Genomic DNA, 20,091 nt, shown 5'->3' on the forward strand with positions numbered 1-20,091 from the left:
CCGTGAGTGTAGTGGGTACTTTTTATGTGCCACCAGCACAGGGCCCAGAAGAGGCTAGCAAACGGCCACAATCAGTTGGTTCTTTTTATGTCTCACTGACACAGATGCCATGCATACATATAGGAGCATGGCTGCGAGGTAAGTAGCTTGCTTACAAACCACATGGTTCCGGGTACAGTCCTTCTGTGTGGTAGCTTGGGCAAGTGTCTTCTACTATAGCCTTGGGCCAACCAAAGCCTTGTGAGTGAATTTGGTAGATGGAAACTGAAAGAAGCCCGTCATATATATATTTATTTATATTTATGTATGTGTGTGTATGTTTGTGTGTCTGTATTTGTCCCCCCAACATCGCTTGACAATTGATGCTGGTGTGTTTACGTCCCCGTAACTTAGTTACGATAGAATAAGTACTGGGCTTACAAAGAATAAGTTGCTCAACTAAAGGAGGGGCTCCAGCATGGCCACAGTTAAATGACTGAAACAAGTAAAAGAGAGTATATATACTATTTCTTGTATCATACAGACACACACACATATACAGATACACAAATATGTATGTGTATATGTACATGAATAAAATCTAAAACAAGGCATGCTCAACATTGAAATGGTGGAAAATAAATACATTAAAAAAATTTGATTCAACAACTGAGCACCAACGTTTTCATATAGGTTGAATCAGCTGGTGATTATGCAGTTGTAGAGCATAACTGACAATCTTCCATCATAGCTGGTGATATTATGATGTAAGATCATGGATGAGATCAAATTATAAAGTCAGAAATTCAGGAAAAGGATAACATACATAGGTGTTAATTCTGGGAGGTGAACTTTCTTGGATGGAGATTGCTTTGGTTTTTATCTTATGTCATAATAAGAATGTCAAATGGGATAAGATGAACAAAGAAAAAATAAAGTATATTGAAAGGATATGGTTTATGTGTGTGTGTGTGTGTGTGTGTGCATGTGTGTGTGTGTGTGCGAGAGATAGAGAGTGTTCCTTACATTTACAAAATGAAATTTCAGTATGCCATAGGAAAACTCACAGGTATTAAACTTATATTCTGTTTAGCTCTACTTAAATATCATTGAAAGCAGAGACAAACACCTGTGCAGTAATTTATATACATGCGTGTGTGTATATATATTCATATCAAGGTATAAACTCATACATATACATGTGTGTATATATATATATTTACATATATTTATATATATATATGTACGTTTACATATATAAATATATACATATACATAAATATGTGTGAGTGTATTTGTATGTATATATAAATAAATATATATATTTATATATTTTTCTTCTAAAAAATACTTAAGGCCTAACATATTAAAAAAATTTTAGATGATGAGGAAATTTTTATATATTCTTTGAACCTGTTGAATTTAGAAGATTTTCACAGTATGCTCCACACTATAGGTGGAAATAGTCTGATTAGGAATATTAATCTCTCAAATATGTAAGTGTTTACATTTAGCTGTGCAGTGATATATTAAATTTTTATTGTAATTTCTATATAAATTATCTATCTGAAAATTTTCAACTTAGTTCTTAGTTGTTGTCAATATATATAAAAATTATGTTGAAGACAACTGTGAATTTTAAAAGTATTGAAACTCTAAAGATAAGATTCTAGCTGTAACAGATAACTCGAATTTTATAATCTCTTTAGCAAATATCACCTGCCCATGGGAAGTGTCTGCAATTCTGACAACTAATCTATGCTACGGTTTTTCCTTATTTATAGCAAATTACTTTCTATCTTTTATCATTTCCACAGACAAGCCGATATATAAACTGACTGCTTGGAATGAGAGAGAAACTGTTGAAATATAAATCTGTTTACACTGGAACAATGTTATATCAGCAATATCTCTGTATGGAACATGATTTTTAAAATAGATTATTTGTATTTCAACAATTTGAATACACACTCCCTTGCTCCTGCCAAACACTCACATACACACACGTATATATATATTTATATATGCATATATATATATATATATATATATATATATATATATATATATATATATATATATATATATATATATATTTATATATATATTATATATATATATATATATATATGTGTGTGTGTGTGTGTTTGTAAATGTGTGTGTGTGAGTTTGTATAAGTATATAATTTTACAGGAAAATATGCATATATACATACACACACACACATGCACAGACAAATATATACAATCAAGAAATTTAGCCAAACTTATTTACAACACAGGACATAGGCTAAAAAGCATTGGTTGGTAAGTTAAATGCTGCTTCTTTAAATTTATGAATATCTATAGGTATATATATGTGTGCATATATATATGTATATATATATGCATATGTGTACATATATATACATAAATCTATCTATCTATCTATCTATCTATCTTTCTCTCTCTCTCTCTCTCTCTCTCTCTATATATATATATATATATATATATATATATATATATATATATCGGCATGCATATCTAACATACATGTATAAACATGTATATATACATACATATATATAAATACGTACATATATGTATAGATAGATAGATAAAAAGACAGACAGTCAGAGAGGCACACATATGGTTTCCCAGCCATCCTCCTCAAAGCGTGTAAGCATGCCCTGGCAAAACCCCTCAAGATTCTCTTCCAGAGCTTTCTTGCGAATGGCAAACTGCCAAGCAAGCTGAAGGAGGGAATAATATGCCCAATACATAAAGGGGGAAGTAGAGCAGATGCCAAAAACTATAGGCCTATCTCTCTGACTTCACACATCAGCAAAGTCATGGAAAGGATAGTCAGAAAGAAACTAATCGCATTCCTTGAGGAAAATAACTTGCTGAGTGATACCCAGCATGGTTTTCGACCAGGTAGGAGCTGCCTGACCCAGCTCTTACAGCATTATGACTGGTTGTTGAGGCAGTTACTCAACAAATCAAATGTGGACGTAATCTACCTTGATTTTGCAAAAGCTTTTGACAAGGTGGATCATGGTATGATATGCCACAAACTGCGTGACCTCGGCATAGCTGGAAAACTTGGAGTGTGGTTGCATGACTTCCTGAAAGATAGGAGCCAGGCAGTAGTGGTTAATGGAGCCACCTCTATGAACACACAAATAGTGAGCAGTGTTCCACAGGGCACTGTCTTGGGACCACTGCTTTTTATAGTGGCCCTCTCAGATATGCCCTCAAATGCCCGGATAGCCACTCTGGCCAGCTATGCAGATGATACGAAAGTCTCGCAGAAAATACAGAACCCCAGCGATGTTGCACACCTGCAGCAGGAGTTGGACTCAATCTACAGATGGGCTGAGGATAATAATATGCAGTTTAATGCTGAAAAATTCCAGGCCCTGCGCTACCAGCATCCAAAACTGAATATTAAACTTACAGGATAGACCGGTCCACAGGGAATTTCAATCCCAGAGCCTAAGTCTGTGATGGACCTGGGTATCGACATGAGTGATGATACCTCTTTCCAACTGCACATTACCAGGATGGCGACAAATGCAGATGACTGGCTGGGTGGATCCTAAGAACATTCAGAACCAGAGATAAGGAAACCGTGATGGTCCTCTGGTGGACATTCATCCTCAGCCACCTGGATTACTGCTCACAGCTATGGTCACCCACCAGTGTAAAATTAACAGCAGACCTTGAAGCAATCCAGAGAAGATTCACAAAGAAGATCATCTCTTTGCAACAGCTCAGCTACTGGGAAAGGTTGAAGCAGCTAAGACTCTACTCCCTGGACAGAAGACGGGAGAGGTATGCAGTAATATATGTCTGGAAGATCCTGGAAGGAATTATGCCAAATTTTGGCATTGTAAGCTACACCAATGCTAGAATGGGACGACACTGCATAGTGTCAAAGATCCCAGAAATGCCATCACGCTTCAGGACCAGCTTCTGCAACAGCCTGGGTTTCAAGGGCCCACAGCTTTTTAATATTCTCCCAAAGAGTCTGAGGAACTTGCACAAAGTAGATGTAGCAGATTTTAAATAAAAGCTGGACATCTTCCTGTCAAGAGTCCCAGATGAACCTACCTCACGGCAAGAGGTGCAAATGAGAGTAGCTATATCAAACTCCATTCTTCACCAAGTGCCACATATTAGACGAGGTTCATTGTAATAACAGTGTAGCACAAAACGGCAGTGCATCAGCATGGCCGCAGCTCTGAGCTGAAACTAGAAAAAATATATATATATAACATTTGTTGTCCTCTTTAACAATTATATGTATATATATGTATAATTGTTAGCGAGGACAACAAATAAAGGTCATATACATTATCATTGGAAAAATGTCAAAGTCTTACAGCTGTTTCTGGGATATCCCAGATTATGGGATATTCCATCATCAGAGACAAATTTGGAAAATGCAAAGGGTATAGATTAATGAAATGATGGCATAGAGGACAGGAGTAAAGGAATAAAGAGATGAAGGAAGAGCAGTAAAAAGAAGCATAAAAGTTCACAGTTCAACTTTTTTATCTTGTAGAACTAAGTCCATAAGTCCTGAGGTGCAATCCTGCGTAAATCCATGGAAATTTTATGCTGACCCTTTTGCTACTTTTTTCTTCTCTTCCTTCATCTCCTTTACTCTTCCTTTACTCCTTTCCTATATGTCTTCATTTCATTAATCTATGCCCTTCTCATTTTTCGTATTTGTCTCTGATGACAGAATATCTCATACTCTGGTATATCCCAAAAACAGCTGTAAGACTTGATTTTTTTTTTCAAATAATAATAATAATGTATATGACTTGAGATGTTTACCTTGCCTTTATGTTTGTTGTACTATTTAACAATTGTATATCCATTATATTGGACATCTGCAATGGCTCCATAACTGCTGTCTCAGCTATATTCTTGGAGCCCTTGTAGTCAATTACAGCACTTACCTAGTATAACTAATTACTTAGAAAACCTGTGAACTAAACTCCCATATTTTATATATAGATATAGACAAATAGACATGTATATACATATATATATATATATATATATATATATATATATAGATAGATAGATAGATACACAAATATATGTATATATATAAACAGGGTTGACCAAAAGTCACTTGGCAGTAAATCAAAACCATTCAATTCCTAGATTAAAACAAAAAATTATTTTATATGACATTTCGCTAATAAATAGACAAATGTTGAAATAAACGGTGATTTCAACTTGCAGCATTCAATTATTGAACATTCATAATTGGTATGAATAAATAAAATTGAATATTAATTATTTATGGAATTTTGATTTACTATTGGGTGACTTTTGGCCATCCCTGTATATGTATGTGTGTGTGTAGGAGCAAACATGGCTGTGTGGTAAGAAGTTTGCTTCCCACCAGATAGCTGTAGCATCTATCTCTAGTATCTCAATGTATCCAGCAGTAGTAATTTTAAGACCCTATGGAAAGATGTGAATTGACATAACACGACCTTCATTCCAGGCAACATAAAAAATCATCATAAATGCCAGAAACTTAGAATGCACCACACTGGGGATATTGGGAGGATGTGCATATAACCATGTGTCATTCCTCCTTTTAAACATTTGAACAAGGTCAAAGGTTTTCTCCTCAGCAAAAGACCAAATCTTGCCATGTTCATGATGTGCTTTAACCTTGTTAAATAACTCCCTGTCATTGAATGGTCTTCCTGTATCTTTGCAGATATGAATTAACCTCTCCTCAGTACATACAACTTATATCAAATGCACTAATGCTCATCTTTACTCAGATCTTCAGTTCTCAGTCTCCACTCATGCTTCACTCTAAATGCCCTTTATTTCATGGAACTTCATTCTGACCACATTTTGTGAAAAAAATCAAATAAAGATTTTTAACAGCTTTCCGAAGATTTTTCACACCTTTCTTTTATTTGTTCTTATATTCTCTCTACATTTGTTTGTGCATATATGCATATGTCAATTCATCCGTCTGTCTGTCCATCTATTTGTCCATTTATCCACCTGTTTGTCCATCCAACCATCCATCTATCCATCCATCCAGCTAGCTAGAATGTTTAGATGCTTAAGTACAAAATTGAAATATCACATGGTGTATGAGTATGTGTGCATGTTTGAGTGTGTCACATTAAAAGCAGAAGAGGAAATATATTTTATCCCCCCCCACAAAAAAAGATGGCAGTATATATATTGTATACACACACACACACACATACATGCACACACAGCACACACACATGCAACACACAGCACACACACTCACACAAACACACACAGATACACACACACATATATACATATATATATATATATATATATATATGCATATGTGTATAAGGAAAGATAGTTAAAAATATCAAAAGTAATCCAAAAGAAAAGTAAAAGAGCAATACATGTAAGGCATGTAATGAGGTAAAGATAATGATCATCAGATGTAGAGAGATGAAATTAATGATAAAAATTCCTTTTTAAACAGGACTCCAGTGAACGTTAAGATGTTGTACTCCTCCTTTACATCAATTTCTATAATATCTTCTCAAAATAAATAACAGGCAAATCAATTATATTTTCAATGAATTTACAATTCTACAGCTGAAGAAATAAACTACTTAGTAAAATCTTCAACTTTCTTAACTGCACTCAACTTGGAAATAAATATCTCTCTATGGTAGAGCAAAACACATCTCCATTCCACGTTTCAGTTGCTCACATCAGATTCAGAAATTTTGTTTAATTCTTTTTTTTCTATGGTAGTTCTAGTTATTTTATAGCTTAATTATACTGAATTTTACATACAAACTTTATCATTCAATTATATAAAATATTCTTTTTTAATGCTTTACTTATAATTCATTTCCCTCTGCTTTTAAATCTACTTACATTTAGTTATAGGACCTGTAAAGAAAAAACACAAAAACCCTTATTTTCCAGAAATTGCTAATTGAAATGATTTTCTTTAAATTTTTTTCTTAATCAAAGAAATTTTAAGCTCTTCTATTTTTCAATTTTTTTCCTTTATCTACCATGTTTACATGTTTTATGATGCTATTTCGGCTTCATGGTTTCCATTCCTCATTAAATTATGGTGATAAACTGGTTTTAATGTTGTGTAATTTATTAGTGGCAAAAAATGTCTGCAAAACCAAACAAATAGATGTTTTCTATTGTATTCTATTGTGCTATACTTTTTGAAACAAAGCATCACATTCTAGCATGATGTTTAGCTCCCCCACTAATTGCAGGTGATGTAGGGTAGAGGAAACATTTTCAGTCTTTGTATAAACAACCTTTCTAGCACTTCTAGCTCAGTAAAATGTGCCCAATTAAATCTTGGTAATATACAGGGCTTCTAACAGTAAAAATCATGCCTGTTACCTATCAAAAAATAAATAGAATCAATAGAAACTCTATGAGAATCAGAGGAGACTTTTATTGTCTAGATGAGCAGCAACTATGAACAAAATTTATGAAACTAAGTAGAGAAGAGGAGTAGTTCTTATTTCTTTACTGCCCACAAGGGGCTACACACAGAGAGGACAAACAAGGACAGACAAATGAATTAAATCGATTATATCGACCCCAGTGTGTAACTGGTACTTATTTAATCGACCCTGAAAGGATGAAAGGCAAAGTCGGCCTCTGCAGAATTTGAACTCAGAACGTAGCGACAGACAAAATACCGCTAAGCATTTCGCCTGGTGTGCTAACGTTTCTGCCAGCTCGCCACTGAAGAGTAGTAGTTCTGCTGTAGACATTCTCCTAAGACTTTTTTCATGATAAAATGCTCCTCAATCCATGCTCTGTAAAGGGCTGATGATAGTAAAGGCACTCAGAGGTAAAAATTAAATCCAAAATATGATATAGAAAATAAAGAAGGCCAGTTTTCTCTGTTGCTTTGTGTTCTAGATGACATAACCACAATAAGTGACAAGATACAACCAACTCAAGGTGGTGAACTGGCAGAAAATTAGCACACCGGGCAAAATGCTTAGCGGTATTTCGTCTGCCGCTATGTTCTGAGTTCAAATTCCACCAAGGTCGACTTTGCTTTTCATCCTTTTGGGGTCGATTAAATAAGTACCAGTTACACACTGGGGTCGATGTAATTGACCTAATCCCTTTGTCTGTCCTTGTGTGTCCCCTCTATGTTTAGTCCATTGTGGGTAATAAAGAAATAAGATACAACCAACTCATGCCTGTAAATGTAAAATAATAATGATGATGTTGATGATGATGATGATGATGTTGATAATGACAGCAATATATAGGGAATGAGGAACCTGTTGTACCTTTGGCTTCCACGTTGCATGGAATTGGATGTATTCTGAGACAGAACTCCACACTACAACAAAATTTTCTTTAAAAGATTCCTTAGAATTAATAGTCTTGAACCTATGTTAGAAAATTATTACTCTGAAATAATTATTATTGAAATGATCATATTAATTACGATGATAATGACAATGCTCATGATATACTCATGTCTTGACAGCATCAGCATCGGGATATCTAGTCAGTTTTTCATTTTATATTCTAGCATTTCTGTTTTGATCCCCCAACACTCTCAGTTCACTACTTTTAATTATATTCTTTTGCTTCTCGTGTAAACTGCTTCTCAAGTCATACATAAAATAACATATAAAAATATATTTAATACCTCGTTACAACCGTTTTTCATTTTATCATACACATGTATACAGATCATAATTATACACATATATAGAATTACACATATAGAATTACAAATTCTATCAGAATCTAGTTAAATCATGACTCAGAGCTCCAAGAACATAACTTGAGAAATGTTAAAAAAAAAAAGTTGTTTTATTTGTTCAATTTGCAATGAATGTAGACAAGTTCAGTGAAAAACATTCAGACACAATAACAATGTTAAAATATTTTCTTTTTGCAAGATTGAAATTAAAATATGTTATAAGATGAAGATATAAACGACTGATTGAATTAAGATCGCTAACTGCTTCGAATTTTTCGATTTGGTTCAATTTTTAACAAAATAATAATTCATAAATTGCTATAGCAAAAATAATAAAATATTGAGAGAAAAATGTTAATTCACGAATTCTAACACAATTTATGATATTTCAAATTTGCACTAAGACGCATGCACCAAGACATTTTGTTATTAAATATTGAGGTATCCATGACTATTAATCTGAAATGCGAATGTTTCAATCAAATTCTGTAATTTTTTGAGATAGCATGTGTGTAGACTTATTTACAATGATTTTTCACATTCTACTATATTGCTTCCCCACATCCATATAAATTGTCAGAGAGAAAGAAATGTACTATTTCCTGTCTGACAAACTATATGAAGTAAAAGAACATTAAACCTTTGTAGATGATGCCTAGCCAGAGCTCATGTAAGACAATGTTTGTGACAGAAGAGAAAGAGGTTCAGAAAATATGAGATTCTAGATCCCATTACATGGCATGTGTCATTTAAAAATAAAATAAATGCATCCTTTTAAAGCCTAACAAGGCTCATGGGCCCGGTTTCCCGGTTTCAATGGTGTATGTGTTCCCCAGCTGGATGGGACACCAGTCCATCGCAGCGTTACTCCTTTTTTGCCAGCTGAGTGGACTGAAACAACATGAAATGAAGTGCTTTGCTCAAGAACACAACGCGTTGCCCGGTCCAGGAATTGAAACCACAAGCTTATGATCATGATGCTGACACCCTAACCACTAAGCTATGTGCCACCACATGTCATTTACCATAGCAATATATTAATCAAACAATGGAGAGTGACATGTTTATGAAATTTGTTAAACAGAAATAGTATGAAAATCCTAGCCCTGCCTCGACTGGCTTCCGTGTCGGTGGCACGTAAAAAGCACCATCCGAATCGTGGCTGAAGCCAGCCTCGCCTGGCACCAGTGCAGGTGGCACGTAAAAAGCACCCACTACATTCACAGAGTGGTTGGCATTAGGAAGGGCATCCAGCTGTAGAAACATTGCCAGATAAGACCGGAGCCTGGTGCAGCCTTCTGGCTTCCCAGATCCCCGGTCGAACCGTCCAACCCATGCTAGCATGGAGAACGGACGTTAAACGATGGTGATGATGATGTGAAATTTTGGACTAATGGGCACATGTCAATTAGTGTGTTGAAGTGTTGAGCATAATTTGGGCTACCTGAAGTTATCTGCTGTTGTGGTATATTTCCATTGAATCTACTTCAGGAATTCTAAAGTGTTGGTTGAGATAATGATATAATATTAGGTAACCAGAAAATGAGTTTGGTATTAGTCTTTATTTCGACCTATCCTGCTACTGTCCATTTTGGGTGGAACTCCATCCAACATATTGTGCTGCATCTATTTTGCAGTTGGGGGTCACATCAGGTACATCCATACATAAAGTGGTGTCTCAGTAAATATTCTGAGTTTAGGTGGTCATGTTATATGCCTATGTATGTACGTGTGTGTATATGCCTATGTACATCCCGACCTAGATTAGCAAGTATACCAACCTTTCGCCCTCTAGACACTTTAGTCTGCATATATATCTTTACTTTTTTCTTTTCTCTTCCTTTTTCTAGTACCATTCCTTTGTCTTAAACCTAATATAGCTTAATCCTTCTTTTGTCCATCTCCTATTCACTTACTCTGCAAAAAATGTTTTCTTTCTTTTTCTTTCAGTTCTATATTTAAGAGATGAGGAATTATATACATTATTTACATTCGATAGATATTTGTCCTCATCTTGTTTGTTGTTGACACAACGTTGTTGTTAACAACAAACAAGATGAGAGCAAACATCCATCAAATGTAAATAATTTTTTTCTTTGCTTTTTATCTACACTTATTTATTTATATTTACAAATGTTTACCACTTACGTTAGGAAAAGTTAATAGTAATGTATATTTGTATACTCAAACATATTGTTGTATGTCTAGGCATGTGCATATGCACTTATATGCAAAACTTTTGAAATACATTACACATTTTTATTGTTCCATTGATGACCTATATCTGTAAGTCTTCTAATTATCTTTCTCATTCCAAGTTTTGAGAATCCAAACTTTTAAAGTTTGGTCCTGAGGCAGTTGGTTACATATATACAAGTAACCCTGTAATTACATGTATAAATCTCAACTTATAGTCATAATGGAGTATCTATAAGTTTCTCAGTAGCTCAGCACCTTCACTAATCTTTAAATAATATTGACATCTGATTGTGTGTGAATTTCCCCTACTGCACATAGTTTCTCTTATATCTCCCTAATCACTATGACTGGTTTAACATATTTGCAATTTATTGAGGTTTCCGCAAGGATATTGCATTAGTACTCATTTATGTTATGAACAATGAAAGTCTCTATTGTACTCTATATATGTCATATAATCACCCTAAATAAAAATGTCTGAATATTATTGGGTTACCTGGAAATTTCGTGCTGATTTATAGTAGCTAACCTTTCGACTTATTTTAGAACATGGTTGAGTCCATAAAATAGGATTTGACTACACCTCCATTTAGAGCACAGTTTAAGCTATCTTTTTGTGGAAGAAGGTTTATGTTCCTATAACCTGTGTTAATTTTGTAACCCTTTAAAATGGAAGATAAGAAAGTTCATTTTCGGCACTTGATGCTTTGGGAACCAAACAAAAATTGCTGCAGTTTGGCTGGGATGTGTTACTCCACCCTCCATATTCACCAGATATTGCTCCTTCGGATTTCCACTTATTCAGGTCTCTGCAGAATAGTCTTAATGGTAAAACTTTCAATTCCTTGGATGACGTAAAAAAATACCTTGATGAATTATTTGCCATGAAACCACCTCAGTTCTGGGAAGAGGGTATTTTCAAGTTAAAGGAAAGATGGAGACGCATTGTTCAACGAAATGGTTCATATTTGGTTAATTAAAAATGTAATGGCAAATATTTATTGACCTTTTTCTTTCCTTAAACATCGACATGAACTTTCCGGACAACCCAGTACAATGAAGGCTGGTTGACTGACAGGCAATAACAATATTTTATTTTTACTGCTATGTTGTGATTGCTAGTACTGAGAGTTAAGTCAAGCTTCCATGTGATATTTTACAATGTCCTTGAATCTCTGTGAGAATTCTGCAGTTTTGTCAAGTGCAAGCCATCAAAGTGATTTGATATCATCTACTTGTTTCTGTTAAGATCTATTTTGAAGATTATTAAAGCAGTTTGCGTGCTTTTTCATTCAAATTCCCTCAATACTTTGCTAATCTTTTAGCACTGATTAAAAAAAATAATATGAGTTAAATAAGAAGCATCAAAATCAAGAACAAGTGCATTTTAAATTCAAAGCGCATACTGAGCACATGGGAATATTACTGATAAATATTACTGGATCTTATGATTATATATTGATATCTATCTATCTATCTCTTTCTCTCTCTCCCCTCTCTCCCTCCTCTCTCTCCCTCCCCCTCTCTTTATATATCTATATATGTACACTAATAATTAGAAATACTTCGCATATGATTTTATATTCTTATTATATTGTATGGATATGGTGAGGTGATCCCATAAAAATACATGTCATGCCAAAACGTATGTAGCAATGCAATAGTAAAAATATTAAATTTCCATCCATGAAGGATTTCACCTTTTAAATGTATTTTTATTCTACGCACTACATAGCATACATACATAACAATCCCATACACTTAACTTGGTATGTTGGAATAATATACGGTAACCAGCAACAAGTAGCATAGGATCTTTTATGAGCACATTGGTAGACATCTATCATATACAAAGTACAAAGATATACATACACAGACACAGATATATATATATATATATATATATATATATATATATATATATGTGTGTGTGTGTGTGTGTGTATGAATATATATATATAAATATATATGCTTATTTATATGTAGATAAGTCTTTATCTGGTCATAGAGAGACCAATGGTTTCACATTCACAAAGGGCTTAGCCCCATAGATGAGTCGTCAGACTCTAAAACCAAAGACAAATGTTACTTTTACATTTGTCTTTGGTTTTAAAGTCTGATGAGCTATCCATGGGGCTAAATGCAAAATCATTAGTCACTCTATGACTAGACATAGACCTAACTGCATAGAAGCTTTAGAGCGTACTTCTCTTTCAGATATATGATACTTTGACAATATATATATACACATGTATACATACATATATATCACATGATCACATGATAGACCAGACTATCTGATGTTATTATATATTGCTGGTCACAATGCACTTTGAAGTGTTATAGCTTTTGAATGATACCACCTCACTGGCTAGATAGAAGCATCTAGGAAATAACACCAAAGATGAAAAAAATGGTACACAGTGTATATATTCCATAGTAGAAGTGCTGTTTATATTATATCCAGAACTCTCTTTTTTTTCTTTTGTTTTTGGATTTGGTTTGCAAGATTCTTTATTTGAGTTCGTGTGTTGAAGCATATTCTGTTGTGTCTGGGGAGAGTCATTTTCTTTTTGTGCCTTATAATGTAACACACTCACCGGTAAAATTTCCACTTTTTTCTTATTTTTATTTTCCTAAAATTTTCGTTGCGTCTTGCAACCTTTTTTTAGCATTGTAGATTGCTCTAGCAACAACATGTTGCAGTAGAAGGTAGTGCCACAATGATATTTTGGGGCAACTGCTGATTATATATGTATTATGTCCTTCACTGAAAACCAACATAATCAACATCTGTAATTTTAAAGGCTTTACTGCCCCATTTGTTCTCTAGAAAGATTGTAGTTATCTCCTGTCAAGACTACATGCTGGAGCTCATCACAATTCTTAATATGATATTTTTATCGCAATTCCAATATTTGAATGTGTCTTTCTCCATTTCCACATGTTATAAGAATGGCTTTATTTCCATGAGTGATTTACATCTCAGTTCTTTGTTTTCAGCATAATTTTCAAATTATGTTCAGAGTTTAGGATTTTTAAAAATATAAAAGGTTTTGAGAGTTTCAAATGATATAAAACTCTTAATTATGTTTGAATTAGATATATGTCAATTACGGAATATACTATTAAAACTGAGTATCTGTAATGAAATCCATTAAATACTGGACTGCCATGACTAACACTGAAGATAACTTTTCAAGAGAAACTGAAAAATGATCTATTAAACTGAATATGCCTTCATTAAGAACAATTCTGGGTTATTTGTAGTCATTTTTCAGCCTGAACAATGCTGCATATTCTACAAGTACACACACACACACACACACACATGCACGTGTGTATTAAATGATTATCAGAGGAATATAACGGTCAACTAATAGAATTGAAGCCACATATGTATCATTTGCTAGGTATTGTGTTTATCTGCTTTTAATTGAACCTTTCAGTCTCTGCGAGCAACCTGTCATTCTCACTCATGTTATGCCAATCACTTAACGCTAATAGAATTGGCTACTTCATCTAATATCTCACATAGCTAGCCGTCACACTGATTTGATAGTTTTGATAAGAACTCCAAGAATACTCACACATATAAATTAATGACAACTATTTTTAATAAATGATATTAAACATTATATTCTCATAATCAATAACTTGTAATTGAAAAAAAAAAGAAAAACTACAAGAAACTCACTGATTGTCCCAAACCATACAGATTGAAAGTCTCAGAGGAAAAGAAATAAAATCTACATCTAGGCAGAGGAGTGGCTGTGTAGTAAGAAGCTTGCTTCTCAACTACATGATTCCAGGTTCAGTCTCACTCTGTGGTACCTGGGCAAGCGTCTTCTACTATAAACTCAGGCTGAACAAAGACTTGTGAGTGGATTTAGTAGATAGAAACTGAAAGAAGCTTGTCATATATATATATATAATTTAATTTATATTTATACTGTGAAATTTGATTTAATCCTAAATCTAATTTTTCCCAGTAAGTTTGGATATACTCCCTATTATTATTATTATATATATATATATTTGTATATATGTATTTATGTGTCTGTGTTTGTCCCCCTACCATCGCTTGACAACCAATGCTGGTGTGTTTACATCCTTATAACTTAGCGATCCGGCAAAAGAGATTGATAGAATAAGTACTGGGCTTACAAAGAATAAGTCTTGGGGTCGATTTGTTCAACTAAGGGCAGTGCTCCAGCATGGCTGCAGTCATATGACTGAAACAAATAAAAGAAAAGAAAAAAATAGAATCCAATCTGAAAATGAAGACAGAAAATAAATGATATTGTTACCAAGGAAATGATAGATATGGGTTTCAAGCCTTGATTTTTTTTTACCTCAACTTGTGATGAATATAATTTATAATAAGAATATCATTGTTATTATAGATGTGTAAACATTGTCATCACATTTGAGTGTTCTCTACATTGCATCAAAGCTTTGGTTTTATGGTTGTGTACCTATTGTATAACGTTTGTGATGAATAGGCTACAGAATTTAATTTGACATTAGAGAGGCTACCGTCCTAACTTTAGGATCCTTCCTACATTTTATTGGTTCTTGGAGTGTTTTTTTTCTCCTTGAGAGATTGCTCTTGTCATGGCATTAAGAAAGAGATGAGCCAACTAGAGAAATTGTAGGTGGCTGTATATTAGCGTAACAAAGTCAGTGCAGAAGAACTGCATCTTTTGCATGTGAAACAGAGTGAAAATACTTTTTGAAATATGCAGAGTTAACTTGTGATAACCTGAAACTTTTGAATTTAAAAAGATAATGATGGTGATATTGATGATGATAATGATGATGACTTGTTTATATTTATTGTTCTTTTGAATACTTATTTAGGAGTTCATAAATCTATAGTCATCTCTTGATACCTTCTTTCATTGTCATGATTCTCCTCTGTGGCTATACATGGTTTACTTCCTGGCTAAAGAAAAAGATTGCAACATGTTTATGACAGTTTATTTTACCGTTTTTGTTTCTTGGTTTGTTTTTTAATTTTTTTTTTCTGTAAATGGGGTTTTCATAAAACTACTTTAGAATATCCCTTTATCAACTTTTAGTTGTGTACTAGTCACCTTGCTTTAAACATAACTTCAAATATTGATTTATTTTATTTATATTTATAAACTGCCTTCCAGCATTAGAGTTTTCTATTTCCTGCAGGATTCTAAATTATTACTATTATATACATATTGCCTTACACAATTGTCATTGTATATGTTATATAATATCTTATACAAATTTCTAGAGAGAGGCAGTTACAATAAACTGGATTCTTGCAGTGTATTATATAAATTTCACAAATATTTGGCATTTAAGGGTACTTTTTGTTTCATTTAATTAGTTATTACCTTTTAGAAATAAGGTATGGATAGTGTTGTCAGTTTTTTCATATATCAATTCTTTAAGCTCAGCATATTCTTTAATTTCCATCAAAATTAATTGGTTATTTCTATCTAAATGAATTGGTTATTTCTATCAAAATGAATTAATTATTACTAAATAAAAGTCAACTGTTTTTATTGATATAACTGAAAAACTTTTGATTTAGATTAAGTTTTTCTCTTTTGTTCTTTTGATAAGAGACAAAGATAGCTTTCATTGTAACTTTGTGCTTAAGAATTATTATTTATCCCATAATCTTCTCAAATTTCATTTACATATCTGGTTTACATAATATTCACTAGATGAACATTACTTGCATCTACAATTACTGCTAATGCAGCATCAATTCAAATGCCTTCTGCAGATTCAATAAAATGAATATTTACACCATTCGTTCTCAACATTATTCCTTGCTCACCACACAAACTTGGCTGTTCAAAACAGAAATTTATTTCATTCTTTTAAAATCATATTAATTTTAATTTAAATTAGTGTTCATTAACTCATTAAGTAGTATACACTTTTTGCTTCATAATTACAATTATTATTATTTTTTTTTTTTTTGCATGTATGAATTATTTGGCTTCATTTTCATAATATACTTGGATGATTTCGATAATATTACATCTTTTCTACTGTTTTTATCCTCTTGAAAGCAAATTAATAATTGATTTCAGATTAGAACACACTTATAACTAAATTAATCTTAAAAGAATTAAGTTTAGATGTAAAAAAGTAAGGTGGCACATTGAAATAAATTATATCAAATCAATATATCAAAGTATAGGCCTAACTATCATAATCTCTTATGCATCTGCTTTACTATTTCCATTCACATTTTGGCAAATATTTCATATATTTTTGTATAACCGGTCAACCTGGCTGTAACCTGGCTGTAACTTGACTCACTAGCTCAAAAAATGTGAAACAATAGGTGAATAATCATATATCATTCACAACATATGCAAATATTATTTTTAATAAAAATTGGTTTCTAGCATTGGTAGAAGCCAGAATTTCGAAGGAAGTGAGTAAATTGATTAAATCAGCTGCAATTCTTGAATGATACTTTATCAAGCCCAACAGAGGAAGGGCAACCAGACCTGAGGGTGAGTTGAAGTCAAAAAGTAAAAAGCCATAACTAAATACTGCAGAATGTAGCAACCAACAAAATATTGCTAAGCATTTCATCCAGCATGCTAACAATTTTGCTAGCTTGCCGTATAATAATAATAATATTAATAATAATAATACATATATGTGTATGTATGTGTGCATCAACATGTAAAACTCAAACAATTTGTTTGCATAGGCATATAGTTATTTTATACACATGTGAACACACATGCATAAACTTAATTTTATTATCAGCACTTACTTGGCATCAAAGACTCAGTCTTTGGATATCTTGATGAAATACATATAGCAAACTGTTTTTTTTTTTTTTGTGAAAATAAATGTCAACAACAAAAACGAAAAAAAAAAACAGAAGACCTTGTAATACAAGTACATGAAAGTAAGAGGTGTGAGTCACCTCAAGCAAAATATTCAATTTAGAATTTCTTTCTGGAATGTTCTTTTACTTTGCAATTTTTTGCACCATAATAGAGCCTGTTTCATTTGCTAATTAACTTTTTAATCACAACTCAACAAAACTTGATGAATGTGTCATTCAAATTTTCAGTCTGGTCTGTCTTTCTTCCAAAATGTGTCTTGAATCTTCTGAATAATTTGTTTCAGACCTCTAAACCAGATTCCTGAAGCCAACCAAATCCATTGCTCTGATTAGCTTGAATGAGTTCCCACATGTGACTTAGTAACTTGTACAAGGTTGGTGTAGTACTGATACAAATTAGGTCTGAATAGATAAAGGCTAGTAGATAATTTGTTGATATTTAGCATTGATGTGATCTTTGGTATTAAGAGTTCTCAGAATACTGACTAACTGAGTGCCAAAGAATTTGAACTTCCTCTGGTTAGTTTCTTTCATTCTTTAAATTTAATATGCAGAATACTGCAGCACAATAACTTCATGTTGCACTAGAACCACATTTCCTACAAACCCTTAAACATTATCATAGCGATATCATTGACCAAGTTATGAAAAAAAAGATATCACAAATCAATGTCTTATATTCTGGACATATGTTTGTTATTCATGGGCAACCAACAATGAGAAACCAGCTCCTGTTTTGCCCTAGAATTATAAAGAAATGAGGCATTTTACCAATATTATGTGAGCAACCCCTTATTATTCGTACCAGTATAAACAGAGTATAAATTTAATTTTATTTCAGAAGTTCTATTTTGGAAAAATTTCTATAAACATTCCATTTCAACATTGTTTGCAGTTTAATGGTATCGTTTCAGTATTCCTTTTATACAAATTGCTACAAATGACAACCACCACGCATTGTAATATTTCTCTTTCACAGTTACTGAAGAGATACATTTGAATTTCTTTTAAAAGATTGATACAGACATCAAAGTCTGTCATTTTCTGCCTTTTTCTATAGGCCTGGTTATGCTATTACATCTTTTAAAATGATTATATGCCTATTGCAAAGTAGCCTATGCTTTTCGGCCAAATTATTGGACAGCTTAATATGGTTCATCAATGTGAAAGCCAGGTATATTTGGCTATTTAATTTCTCCTTATCTTACTAAACTGATGTCTTAATTCATGTCAGAATGTCAAAATATCTACTCTAGTCTTCAAGATAGGCCAGTTTAGAATCAAAACTGGATTCTTGACAAAAAGCACGAGCCCAAGCACTTGTATATTCCTTTTCTAAAAGAAAACCAAAATTGTTTACAGAAGTTCATGAAATAGATGTATTTGCTCATTGTGTGTTTTCCATGTATCAAACCATGGAATACAATAAATATGGACAAATTAGCTATGAGGAACATTCTATTACATGGCTTATAATTAAGAAAAAAATCATTAAGGAATTTCTTCGTTAGGAACACTTTTTAAATTTTATTAAAGTTACAAAATTTCAATTGTATAATATTAGTTGATATATATATATATATATATATATATATATATATATTTCTTTTTGTCTTCCTTCAAACTCACAGTAAAGAGATCAATCACAAATTGTTTTCAGATATTTTTTTACCCTAGGCTGAAATGTGACAGCTTGACTCTAATTATCTCAATTGAAAATAAAATTGAAGTAAATGAAAAAATGTCAGTAAATGTGAGAGTTCATAGGGCATATCTTTATTTTTTTCCCACCCCAAAGCTTTTATTCTAAAAGAAGTTGACTGATAGGTTATTTTGGTGAATTAAATATTTTGTTTTCTAATGAAAAAAAAAACCCAAAATGAGAAATTGGTCAGAAAATAGCAGATTAAATTAATGGTTAAAAAGGGGAAAAGGAATCTCATTAGGTTGCTTGAATCAATGAAACCTAACAATTATTCAATAAAGAAATCTGTAATTAAAACCATTATTTAGTAGGACTGGCAATAACTTAGTTTACACTGAAGTTAGAATTATCTTTTCAGTTCAGCATGTTAAGCATTCTTGGAGTCTGTCATAAAATATCAGTATTATCAGCATAAATAATGCTGCTTTTCACTATTTTATTGTTGAATAACCCCTACATTAATTACTAAAGGTATGTGGTGCTTCTCTTTCTTGCTACTAGAGATTGCATGCTTCAGAATAGTTACATTTCCGAGAAGTAAAATCAAGAAGTGCACCATTTATTTCTATATATTTCATGATATTCTGAGAGCAGGTGGTTT

Source organism: Octopus sinensis, linkage group LG7 (genome assembly GCF_006345805.1).
Source record: "Octopus sinensis linkage group LG7, ASM634580v1, whole genome shotgun sequence".
In the NCBI taxonomy this organism is placed as follows: Eukaryota; Metazoa; Mollusca; class Cephalopoda; order Octopoda; family Octopodidae; genus Octopus; species Octopus sinensis.